Source organism: Triticum aestivum, chromosome 7B (genome assembly GCF_018294505.1).
Source record: "Triticum aestivum cultivar Chinese Spring chromosome 7B, IWGSC CS RefSeq v2.1, whole genome shotgun sequence".
In the NCBI taxonomy this organism is placed as follows: domain Eukaryota; kingdom Viridiplantae; phylum Streptophyta; class Magnoliopsida; order Poales; family Poaceae; genus Triticum; species Triticum aestivum.
This window is the reverse complement of record NC_057813.1, coordinates 263,800,685-263,814,757: the sequence shown is the minus strand read 5'-3', so window position 1 is coordinate 263,814,757 and position 14,073 is coordinate 263,800,685.

The following is a 14,073-nucleotide window of genomic DNA, read 5'->3' as shown; positions in this document are numbered from 1 at the left end:
ACAAGTTTGATTCTTTATGATTGTTTTGAGATATGAGGATGGTGATATTAGAGTCATGCTAGTGGAGTAGTTGTGAATTTGAGAAATACTTGTGTTGAGGTTTTTGATTCCTGTAGCATGCACGTATGGTGAACCGTTATGTGATGAAGTTGGAGCATGATTTATTTATTGATTGTTATCCTTTGTGTGGAGGTCGGGATCGCGCGATGGTTAACTCCTACCAACCCTTCCCTAGGAGGATGTGCATAGTACTTTATTTTGATGACTAATAGATTTTTGCAATAAGTATGTGAGTTCTTTATGACTAATGTTGAGTCCATGGATTATACGCACTCTCACCCTTCCACCATTGCTAGACTCTCTTGTGCCGTGCAACTTTCGCTGGTGACATAAACCCACCATTACCTTCCACAAAAGAGCCACCATACATACCTATCATGGCATTTTCATAGCCATTCTGAGATATATTGCCATGCAACTTTCCACCGTTCCATTTATTATGACACGCTTAAGCATTGTCATATTGCTTTGCATGATCATGTAGTTAACATTGTATTTGTGGCAAAGCCACCATTAATAATTCTTTCATACATGTCACTCTTGATTCATTGTACATCCCGCTACACCGCCAGAGGCATTCATATAGTCATATTTTGTTCTAAGTATCGAGTTGTAATTCTTGAGTTGTAAGTTAATAAAAGTGTGATGATCATCATTATTAGAGCATTGTCCCAGTGAGGAAAGGATGATGGAGACTATAATTCCCCCACAAGTCGGGCTGAGACTTCGGACGAAAATAAAAGAAAATTTAAAAAACGCCAAAAAATATAGAAGGCCCAAAAAACAAAAAAAAAATGAGAGAAAAAGAGAGAAGGGGCAAACTATCCTTTTACCACACTTGTGCTTCAAAGTAGCACCATAATCTTCATGATAAAGAGTCTCATATGGTGTCACTCTCATATACTAGTGGGAATTTTTCATTATAGAACTTGGCTTGTATATTCCAATGATGGGCTTCCTCAAAGTGCCCTTGGTCTTCATGAGCAAGCAAGTTGGATGCACACCCACTTAGTTTCTTTTTGAGCTTTCATACACTTATAGCTCTAGTGTATCCGTTGCATGGCAATCCCTAATCACTCACATTGATGGGCATCTCCATAGCCTATTGATATGCCTAGTTGATGTGAGACTATCTTCCTTCTTTTTGTCTTCTCCACAACCACCATTCTATTCCACCTACAATGCTATGTCCATGGCTCACACTCATGTATAGCGTGAAAGTTGAAAAAGTTTGACAATACTAAAGTGTGAAACAATTGCTTGGCTAAAACTAAGGTTGTGCATGATTTAAATATTTTGTGTGATGAAGATAGAGCATAGCCAGACTATATGATTTTGTAGGGATAGCTTTCTTTGGCCATGTTATTTTGAGAAGACATGATTGCTTTGTTAGTATGCTTGAAGTATTATTGTTTTTATGTCAATATTGAACTTCTGTTTTGAATCTTATGGATCTGAATATTCTTTGCCACAATATAGAAGATTACATTGATAAATATGTTAGGTAGCATTCCACATCAAAAATTCTGTTTTTATCATTTACCTACTTTAGGACGAGCAGGAATTAAGCTTGGGGATGCTTGATACGTCTCCAATGTATCTATAATTTTTTATTGTTCCATGCTATTATATTATCCATCTTGGATGTTTCATATGCATTTATATGCTATTTTATATGATTTATGGTAGTAACCTATTAACCTAGAGACCAGTGCCAGTTTTTGTTTTTTCCTTATTTTTGAGTTTTACAGAAAAGGAATACCAAACGGAGTCCAATTTACGTGCCAATTTTTGATGATTTTTTATGGACCAAAAGAAGCCCCAGAAATGAAAGAGTTGGGCCAGAAGAGTCCCGAGCTGTCCACGAGGGTGGAGGGCACGCCCTACCCCCCTGGGTGCGCCCCCCTATCTCGTGGACGAGTCGGAGACCCCCTTGACGTGATACCGACGCCAAAAATTCCTATAAATATAGAAACCACCGAAAACAAACCTAGATCGGGAGTTCCGCCGCCGCAAGCCTCTCGGGAGCCTGTTCTGGCACCCTACCGGACGGGGAATCATCACCGGTGGCCATCTTCATCATCCCGGCGCTCTCCATGACGAGGAGGGAGTAGTTCACCCTCGGGGTTGAGGATATGTACCAGTAGCTATGTGTTTGATCTCTCTCTCTCGTGTTCTCTCTATGGCACAATCTTGATGTACCGCGAGCTTTGCTATTATTGTTGGATCTTATGATGTTTCTCCCCCTCTAGTCTCTTGTAATGGATTGAGTTTTCCCTTTGAAGTTATCTTGTCAGATTGAGTCTTTAAGGATTTGAGAACACTTGATGTATGTCTTGCATGGGATACTCGTGGTGACAATGGGGTATTCTATTGATTCACTTGATGTATGTTTTGGTGATCAACTTGTGGGTTCCGTGACCTTGGGAATATATGCATAGGGGTTGGTACACGTTTTCGTCTTGACTCTCTGGTAGAAACTTTGGGGCACTCTTTGAAGTTCTTTGTGTTTGTTGAATAGATGAATCTGAGATTGTGTGATGCATATCGTATAATCATACCCACGGATACTTGAGGTGACATTGGAGTATCTAGGTGACATTAGGGTTTTGGGTTGATGTGTGTCTTAAGGTGTTATTTTATTACGAACTCTATGGTTGTTTGTGACACTTATAGGAATAGCCCAATCGATTGATGGGAAAGAATAACTTTGAGTTGGTTTCGTACCCTACCATAATCTCTTCGTTTGTTCTTCGCTATTAGTGATTTTGGAGTGACTCTTTGTTGCATGTTGAGGGATAGTTATATGATCTAATTATGTTATTATTGTTGAGAGAACTTGCACTAGTGAAAGTATGAACCCTAGGCCTTGTTTCCTACCATTGCAATACCGTTTACGCTCACTTTTATCACTTGTTACCTTGTTGTTTTTATAATTTCAGATTACAAAAACCTATATATACCATCCATATTGCACTTGTATCACCATCTCTTCGCCGAACTAGTGCACCTATACAATTTACCATTGTATTGGGTGTGTTGGGGATACAAGAGACTCTTTGTTATTTGGTTGCAGGATTGTTTGAGAGAGATCATCTTCATCCTATGCCTCCCACGGATTGATAAACCTTAGGTCATCCACTTGAGGGAAATTTGCTACTGTCCTACAAACCTCTGCAGTTGGAGGCCCAACAACATCTACAAGAAGAAGGTTGTGTAGTAGACATCAACCACCATAGCACTCCCCTACTACAACACAAAAGAACCTTGCAAAAACCTACTCCCCCTCGACCATTGACTGCAACTGTCATCACGAAATACATGAACACTGTCCTTGGTTGCGAACTCATCATTGTCAACCAGATAAAAAACCGTCGCCGCCGCCATGAGCAATTAATTGACTCTCCGCGGAAACCCGCAAGGATGAAGTCGAGAAAAACTAGAGGAGATGAGGTGTGGCCGGCAGCATACTGATGTCTACTATGCAACTTTATTCTTGTAGAGTCGTGTTGGGCCTCCAAGCGCACAGTAGCAATTTTCCCTCAAGTGGATGACATAAGGTTTATCAATCCATGGGAGGTGTAGGATGAAAATGGTCTCTCTCAAACAACCCTGCAACCAAATATCAAAGAGTCTCTTGTTTCCCCAACACACCAAATACAATGGTAAATTGTATAGGTGCACTAGCTCAGCGAAGAGATGGTGATACAAGTGTAGTAATAATAGTAGATATTGATTTTTCTAATAGGAACAATAAAAACAACAAGGTGGCAAGTAACAAAAGTGAGCACAAATGGTAATGCAATGCTTGAAAATGAGGCCTAGTGTTCGTACTTTCGCTAGTGCAATCTCTCAACAATGCTAATATAATTGGATCATATAACCATCCCTCAACGTGCGATGAAGAATCACTCCAAAGTTCTTATCTAGCGGAGAACATAAGAAGAAATTATTTGTAGGGTACAAAACCACCTCAAAGTTATCATTTCCGATCGATCTTTTGAGCTATTCCTATAAGTGTCACAAACAGCCCTAGAGTTCGTACTAAAATAACACCATATGATACACATCAACCAACTCTAATGTCACCTAGATACTCCAATGTCACAGTGAGTATCCGTGAGTTGATTATACGATATGCATCAAACAATTTCAGCTTCTAATTATCAATCCAACACAAAGAACCTCAAAGAGTGCCCCAAGATTTCTACCAGAGAAACAGAGACGAGAACATGCATCAACCCCTATGCATAGATTACCCCAATGTCACCTCGGGAATCCGCGAGTTGAGTGCCAAAACACACATGAAGTGAATCAATATGATACCCCATTGTCACCACGGGTATTCATAGCAAGACATACATCAAGTGTTCTCAAATCCATAAAAGTATTCAATCTGATAATAACGAAATCTCAAAGGGAAAACTCAATTCATCACAACAAGATAGAGAGGGGAAAACACCATATGATCCAACTATATTAACAAAGCTCACGATACATCAAGATCATGTCAAATCAAGAACATGAGAGAGAGAGAGATTAAACACATAGCTACTGGTACAAACCCTCAACCCCGAGGGTGGACTACTCCCTCTTCATTATGGTGGCCGTCAGGATGATGAAGATGGCCTCCGGTGATGATTTTCCCCTTCTGCAGGGTGCCGGAATAGGATCCAGATTGGTTTTTCATGGCTATAGAGGCTTGCGGTAGCGGAACTTCCGATCTAGGGTTATTTCTAGGGGTTTCTTATAGTATTTTTTGGGGCTGGTTTCACGCTGAGATGGGTCGCGAGGGGCCCACTAGGCACCAGGGTGCGCCAGAGGGGGTGGCGCGCCCTAGTGGGTAGTGGCCACCTCCTGTATCTTTTGGTCCTCCCATGAAGCTTCTAGTGCTTCTTTTTCCAGAAAAAATCGTCAAAAAGTTTTGTTGCATTTGGAGAACTTTTATTTCTGCACAAAAACAACAACACGGTAGTTCTGCTGAAAACAGCATCAGTCCGGGTTAGTTTCATTCAAATCATACCAAAACCATATAGAATTGTTGTAAACATGGCATGAATACTTCATAAATTATAGATACGTTGGAGACATATCAGCATCCCCAAGCTTAATTCCTACTCGTCCTCGAGTAGGTAAATGATAATATAAACAATTTGTGAAGTATGAATGCTAGCATAGTGCATAAGTTTGACCAATGATAATTTCAATCACTTTTCCTGGCATCATAACAGCAAGTCTTTCTCATAAAACTCATCATGATAAAGTAGCAATGGAAAACATAATTTTTCTTGTGGAATGCTACCTATCATATTCATCATATACTCGTTCTTTGTGGCATGGATATTAGGACTTGAATGATTCAAAGCAATAGTCTTTAATTGACATGAGGACATCAATACTCAAGCATATCAACAAGAAACCATGTATTTCAAAATATCAACACGAAAGAAAGCTATCCCTAGCCCATCATGCTCAATCATTGATCCATTCATGAAACACACTCAAATATTAGCTACATCCAATGCACAAGTATGATCATAGTGCTCCCTAGTTGGTGCTTTATAAGACAAGATGGAGACTCAAAAGTACAAAAAAATGCATAAAGTAAATAGATAGGTCCTTCATAGAGGGAAGCAGAGATTTGTAGAGGTGCTAGAGCTCAAAGCTTAAATTGAGAGATAAAATATTTTGAGAGGCATGCTTTCCGTGTCAACGAAAATGACCGAGAATTCCCAATACTTTCCATGCTATATACATCATAGGCGGTTCCCAAACATAAAATAAAGTTTATTCCTTTTTCCACCATTCTTTCACAATCCATGTCTAGCCGTATCCACGGGTGCCCTCCATACCAACACTTTCCAAGGAATTTATTATTTGACAACATAAATAAAAAAATTCATTTCGGGACTGGCATCCCTATTAACTTGCCATAGTATCATGCAATGACAAGTGAATAAACACTCATCTTGAGAATAACATATCTAGCATGGAAAATATCGGCCACCCCTTGCCGCTTCATGGGCGGTACAGGCACACAAAAAGGAAATTCATTTTGAAAATTAGAGTTGGCACATACAAATTTACTTGGAATGGCATGGAAATAACGTATATAGGTAGGTATGGTGGACTCATTTGGCACAACTTGGTTTAGGATTTTGGATGCACAAGCAGTATTCCGCTTAGTACAAGGAAAGGCTGGCAAATAGATTAAGAAGCAACCAACCAAGAAACGAAAACGATCATAAACGAGCATTAAGCATAACTAACATCGAATAATGCACCACAAGTAGGATGTAACTTCATTGCATAACTATTGACTTCCGTGCCTGCATATGGAATCACAAACCTTAACACCAATAATCTTACTAAACCATAATTACTCACGAACATGACTCACATATTACTATCTCCATATTGCAAAACTATTGCAAGGAACCAAACTATCATCCAATGATCTATATGAAACTTTTTATTATATCCTTCTTGGATATTCATCATATTAGGACCAATTTCATAGCTTGTGCAAATTTTCATGACTACTATAAAATCTCAAAATAATATAAGTGAAGCATGAGAGTGATCGACAAACTACTCCAAAAAGATATAACTGAAGATCAAGTGACTAGTTAAGTAAATAGGTAGATATGTGAGGACTCTCTCTCCCATTTAAAAATTTCAGATCTAAGTATTTTATTAAAATAGCAAGCCAAACAAAATAAAGTGACATTCCAAGAATAGCACACATCATGTAATGAAGCAAAAACTTAGGCTCAACCGAGGCTAACCGATAATTGTTGATGAAGAACGATGGAATTCTATCGAGGCATCCCCAAGCTTAGATGCTTGAGACTTCTTGAAATATTATATTGGGATGCCTTGGGCACTTGAGCTTTTCTATCTCCTTAATTCCTTTTATATCACGGTTTCCCTAAATCTCAAAAACTTCATCCACACAAAACTCAACAAGAACTCGTGAGATAAATTAGTATAAATCAATGCAAAACCTTATCATTCTCTAGTGTAACAAATCACTAAAATTATTATTTAACATTGCATACTAAATGCCTCTGCATATTTAATACTCCTATCCTAAAATAGAATCATTAAACAAGCAAACATATGCAAACAACGCAAACATAACAGCAATATGTCTAAACAGGATAGTCTTTAAAGGATGCAAGAAGATTCATACTTCTCTCACTCCAAAAATTCTGTAAATTTACCACACTGTAGAAAATTTCTTTTAGCTTATTGTGTAAAAATTTCAAGATTTTATCATGTTCTTAATTTCCATAAGAATTTAGACAATGATAGAAAAAATTCTGTTTCAAACACCAACATGTAGACTTGCAAAATAAGCATGGTAAAGGCTATACTTGACATTTTTATTGAAGTAAAAGATACAAAACATTGTTATAAATAAAACCAAGCAAATCTCAACAAAATAAAATGACTCTCCAAGCAAAACTCATATCATGTGACGAATAAAAATATAGTCCCAAGTGAGGTTACCGATAATGTTGAAGATGAAAGAGGGGATGCCTTCTGGGGCATCCCCAAGCTTAGTTGCTTGGGTATTCCTTGAATATTACCTTGGGGTGACTTGTGAATCCCCAAGCTTAGTGTCTTGCCACTCCTTATTCTTCTCATATCAATTTCTCACCCAAAACTTGAAAACGTCAATCACACAAAACTTAACGGAACTTTGTGACATAAGTTAGTATGATAAAGACAAATCATTCACTTTGGTACTGTCAAAGACAAGATTCATATTTGCTCTCACACAATGCCTATTGTACATTATCATTTCCACAATTTATATTGAGCAATATGAGCCATAGAAACTAGAAAACAAGCAAACTATGCATTGAAAATAGAAACTGTCAAAAATAGAACAGTATGTAATGGTCTAAACAATGACCATACTTCTACTACTCCAAACATTCTGAACAATTAGGAAAATGTAGGAAATTTGTATATCAAACATCTGTAAAAAAAATCAGAATTTTTGACGCACCATTGATTTTTAACAATTCTGTTACTGGGCGCAAAAGTTTCTGTTTTTGCACAGAATCATGTCAACTGTCATCCACACTATCCCAAAGGCTTTACTTGGTAATTTTATTGAAACAAAAGCTATAAAACATGATTACTACAGTATCTTAATCATGTGAGCACACAAAAACAGTAGATGTAAGTGTTGGGTTGTCTCCTAACAAGCGCTTTTCTTTCATGCCTTTCTAGCTAGACATGATGATTTCAATGATGCTCACATAAAAGTAAAGAAATGAACCACAAAGAGAGCATCACGAATCACATGGCAGGCACATTTAAGCCTAACCCACTTCCTATGCATAGGGATTTTGTGATCAAACAAATCACGGAGCAAGAATCCACTAGCATAGGAAGACAAAACAAGCATAACTTCAAAATTTTCAACACGTAGAGAGGAAACTTCATATTATTGAGATATGTAGAGGCATATGTTCCTCCCTCATAGTAATTTTCAGTAGCATCATGAATGAATTCAACAATATAGCTATCACATAAAGCATTCTTTTCATGATCCACAAGCATAGAAATTATATTACTCTCCACACAAGCAAATTTATTCTCATCAATAGTAGTTGGAGAAAACTCAACAAAATAACTATCATGTGATACTTGATTGGCATAACATAATTGAATATTAAAATCATGATGACAAGTTTCATGGCTATCATTATTCTTTATATCATAAGTGTCATCACAATAATCATCATAGATAGAAACTTTGTTCTCATAATAATCAATTGAAACCTCTTCCAAAATAGTGGTTCAACATTAAATAAAATCATGACCTCTCCAAATCCACTTTCATAATTATTACAATAAGATTCAACACCCTCCAAAATAGTGGGATCACTAGTACCTAGAGTTGACACTCTTCTAAACCCACTTTGATCAATATAATCATCACAAATAGGAGGCATGCAATCATCATAATAGATTTTCTCATCAAACTTGGGGAACAAAAAATATCATCTTCATCAAACATAGCATCCCCAAGCTTATGGCTTTGCATATGATTAACATCATAGATATTCAAAGAATTTATACTAGCAACATTGCAATCATGCTCATCATTCAATGATTTTATGCCAAACATTTTATTGAATTCTTCTTCTATCGATTAAGCACAATTTTCCTTTCCATCATTTTCAAGAAAGACATGATAAAGACGAATAATATGAGGCCACCTCAATTCCGCATTTGTTTGTAGTTTTCTTTTATAAACCAAACTAGTGATAAATAAAGAAACTTAAAGATTCAATTGCAAGATCTAAAGATATACCTTCAAGCACTCACCTCCCCGGCAACGGCGCCAGAAAAGAGCTTGATATCTACTACGCAACTTTATTCTTGTAGACTCGTGTTGGGCATCCAACCGCAGAATTTTGTAGGACAATAGTAAATTTCCCTCAAGTGGATGACCTAAGGTTTATCAATCCATGGGAGGTGTAGGATGAAGATGGTCTCTCTCAAACAACCCTACAACCAAATAACAAAGAGTCTCTTGTGTCCCAACACACCAAATACAATGGTAAGTTGTATATGTGCACTAGTTCGGAGAAGAGATGGTGATAAAAGTGTAGTAATAATAGTAGATATTGATTTTTGTAATAGGAACAATAAAAAACAGCAAGGTAGCAAGTAACAAAAGTGAGCACAAACGGTATTGCAATGCTTGAAAATGAGGCCTGGGGTCCATACTTTCGCTAGTGCAATCTCTCAACAATGCTAATGTAATTGGATCATATAATCATCCCTCAACGTGCGATGAAGAATCACTCCAAAGTTCTTATCTAGCGGAGAATATAAGAAGAAATTATTTGTAGGGTACGAAACCACCTCAAAGTTATTCTTTTTGATCGATCTTTTGAGCTATCCCTATAAGTGTCACAAGCAGCCCTAGAGTTCATACTAAAATAACACCATATGATAAGCATCAACCAACTCTAATGTCACCTAGATACTCCAATGTCACCATGAGTATCTGTGAGTTGATTATACGATATGCATCAAACAATTTCAGATTCAAAATACTCAATCCAGCACAAAGAACTTCAAAGAGTGCCCCAAGATTTCTACTGAAGAAACAAAGAAGAAAACATGCATCAACCCCTATGCATATATTACCCCAATGTCACCTCGGGAATCCGAGAGTTGAGTGCCAAAACACACATCAAGTGAATTAATATGATACCCCATTGTCACCACGGGTATTCATAGCAAGACATACATCAATTGTTCTCAAATCCATAAAAGTATTCAATCTGACAATAACGAAATCTCAAAGGGAAAAATCAATTCATTCACAACAAGATAGAGAGGGGAAAACACCATATGATCCAACTATATTAACAAAGCTCATGATACATCAAGATCGTGCCAAATCAAGAACGTGAGAGAGAGAGAGAGAGATTAAACACATAGCTACTGGTACAAACCCTTAGCCCTGAGGGTGGACTACTCCCTCATCATCATGGTGGCCATCGGGATGATGAAGATGGCCTCCGGTGATGATTTCCCCCTCCGACAGAGTGCCAAAACAGGGTCCAGATTGGTTTTTTGTGGCTATAGAGGCTTGTGGCGGCGGAACTTCCGGTCTAGAGTTGTTTCTGGAGGTTTCTGTATTTATAGGATTTTTTGGCGTCGGTTTCACACTAAGATGGTCCACAAGGGGCCCACTAGGCGCAGAGCATGCTAGAGGGGGTGGCGTGCCCTGGTGGGTAGTGTTCACCTCCCTTATCTTCTGGTCCTCCCATGAAGCTTCTAGTGCCTCTTTTGTTCCAAAAAAATCGTCAAAAAAATTTGTTGCATTTGGAGAACTTTTATTTCCGCACAAAAATAACACCACGGTAGTTCTGCTGAAAATAGTGTTAGTCCGGGTTAGTTCCATTCAAATCATACCAAAACCATATAGAATTGTTGTAATCATGGCATGAATACTTCATAAATTATAGATACATTGGAGACGTATCACATACCTCCACCTATGGCACAATGCAGAAGCGGGGGAGGCAAACCTTGATACCTACGACCAATGGCGCTCGATTCACCGGTGAAGAAGCCACAACTGCCATGAATCGCCTACGAGGGAGAGGAGAGTGAGAGGCGAGAGAGAAGGTGGAGTAATGTGTGGTGAGTGCACCGAGTGGGGATAAGAAACAAATGAAGCAGGGGCAATTTGTTGCAGGCCTGGTTACCGCGAATGGTTGCCCGACCATGATGTGGAAACAGATAAAGTAGGAGGAGGCAAGTCGCTATGGGCGCGGTTACAGTGAACGGTTGCACCGAACCTAGACATGGTAGACAACAATCGTGCGACACATCTAACAACACAGAGGTTGTTTGTTGGAAGGGACAAAAAAACTAACATCACCTAAATAACACTTCCCAATCATATTAACAGTCGCATGAAAAGACATGCATACACGTTTGCTACTAAGAATTCCCCCAAAATGATAATTTGGCGGCTCTCTAGTTGATTCATGTGCCCATATCATCTACTGAACGAAGTTCACATTTTACACAAGTTTGATTTGATCCTCAATTGTTGGCAACATAACTGAGCAGTTGTTTGGATAGCCACACATGTATAGAAAACCAGTTTTAAGATGATTAACCTATTTTTTTGTGAATACCCAGTTTATAAGAAAGCATTGTTTGTGTGTGGAAATATAAAACTACCCCGTAGATTTCATTGTCTCCAGCAAATTCCACCTCCGTCCTCAAACCATAGCCGTGGCCAATGGAGATCAACGGTGTGGTCAGCCACAACACCTGCGTTGGAGCATCTGCACCCTTATATTTCATTGTCTCCAGTAAATTCCACCTCCGTACTCAAACCATAGACGTGGTCGGTGGAGATAGACGGTGCGGTCAACCACAACATCTGCACTGAAGCGCCAATGGGAAACATCCGGAGAGGAGAGTGATCGACATGGGCTTGTTTGGTTGTGTGTGTCGTCTTTTTTCCCTTTGCATGCTTGCCTCGGTTGGGCCTAGTTAAGCAAATGCAGGCAAAACAACCATGTTCTGCACATTGTTTGGTTGCCTTCATTGAATCGATGCCCAGATTAGGGTCTGCTGTTTGGTTGCATGCATTTGTGCTTCAGGGGTGAGCAGATGCAAACCGCAACTGTTTGGCTACATGCACGTAGCTGTTCTGCTCGCCCCTTTCAAATGTGGTGGCTTTACCACCCAAATGCAACACACTTCACAACAGGCATCACATAAGAACAACACAACAAAATTAACAACACATCACATAAGAATAACAACTATTAAACAGTGCATAATACCTAGGAACATAAGTTTAAGACTGTAGGGCCATCCCCCTGCACAACCTCAGGGTGCCTATCCCTGGGCAAAATATATAGTTCACAGCAAAATTTTAGACGACCGAACCAACTTCAGATGATAGACAAACAAACTAACTAGAGGGCACGCTCAATGTCAGCCTGACAGCACTGCTTCTGGCACCTGACCTGCACATGATCGAGCTGCAGGCGTTGTAGATCTGGACCTTGAAGCCGAGCCCGGGCAGCCGCACGACAAGGATGTCTCTGGGGCGATCATGTGATAGTGACAAAAGTATTGCCAGCCCCTTCCGAGGACCAGCTGCTCGTGGAAGTTTTGGACCTGCACATGAACTCACACCACTTGTTAGTTGAGAGCCTCATGACACAAGGAGGCTTGAGGACTAGCCATTACCTCATCACCGCCCTGAAGCTCGACAGGATGACAAGCATGGTGATATCTTCCTCGTCCTTGATCTGCACGTAGAACCTTAGCGGCTCCCCTGCCCCCTCCTCGTGGCTGATCTTAGGCATGCATTCAATGCCTAGCGGCTGGCTTATGTCGGCGATCTTGCCCGGCACATTACCCTCATTAGCTAGCGGTTCTTTGGGATGATGTCCTCGGCATCTTGGGTGCGAGCGATGACCTACACCCCTCTACCAGTGGTGTCCCACTCCGTCTTCACGACCTTTGTCGGGTAAGTGGACGAGAGTAAATAAAGAGAGCATGATCATTTGCAACTGTCATTGAGCATTGGCAGTTGCAAATGATCATAGTACTACCCAAGTGCAACTACCAATTATCAGCGGCAGTTGCAAATGATCAGTGCTATGATCTGATCAGTACTACCCAAGTGCAACTGCCAATGATCAGTGGCAGTTGCAAATGATCAGTGTTGTGATGAGAACCCCTAAATGGATTCAAATTTATCCTGCTACTATTTGTAGCATGCACATGCATTGTCCTACTATGATCATGCAAGCACGTAGTATGATCATGCACACACCCTAACTACCCAATCTACAAGAACAACACCAACATCATCAATCCACCATTGTCAATGAACTAAGGGCAACATCAATCTACCGTTGTCAATGAACCAAGAACGGCACCAACAACATCAATCTACCATTTTCATTACACCAAATACCACCTACAACATCAATCTAGCATGAACATCCTAAGCAGTAGCAATCTAGCATCAACACCTTAAAGCAGTAGCAATCTAAAATTATGATGTAGCCAAGACCAACACTAACAACACCAGTCTTGCAGTTGCCATCTAGCATTATTGTTATTCAACCGCAATCGATTGGATTTAAATCGAATCGAATCAGATCGTCTAACCTAGTCAGCACTAAGCAAAAATCCTATTACAATCATGAGCACGGCAAAACAAATCACTTACCGGAGCGGTTGGCGGCGAAGGGTAAGCCGACCACGGAGCAACCCCTGGCAGGAACAGGGGTCCGGCCAACAAGGATAACCCGACAAATCTAAGGGTCGCCGCCGCTACTCCCTGCTTCTGGTGACACATAGAGAAAACCCTTGAACGGGAGTAATAAAACTTCCGACCATGGCTGTCGTTGGTGCAGCCGACGGGCTTAACCCAAAACGACAGGTGCAAAACTGGAGTCGGAGCGCGCGATGGGCCTGCGGCCTCGT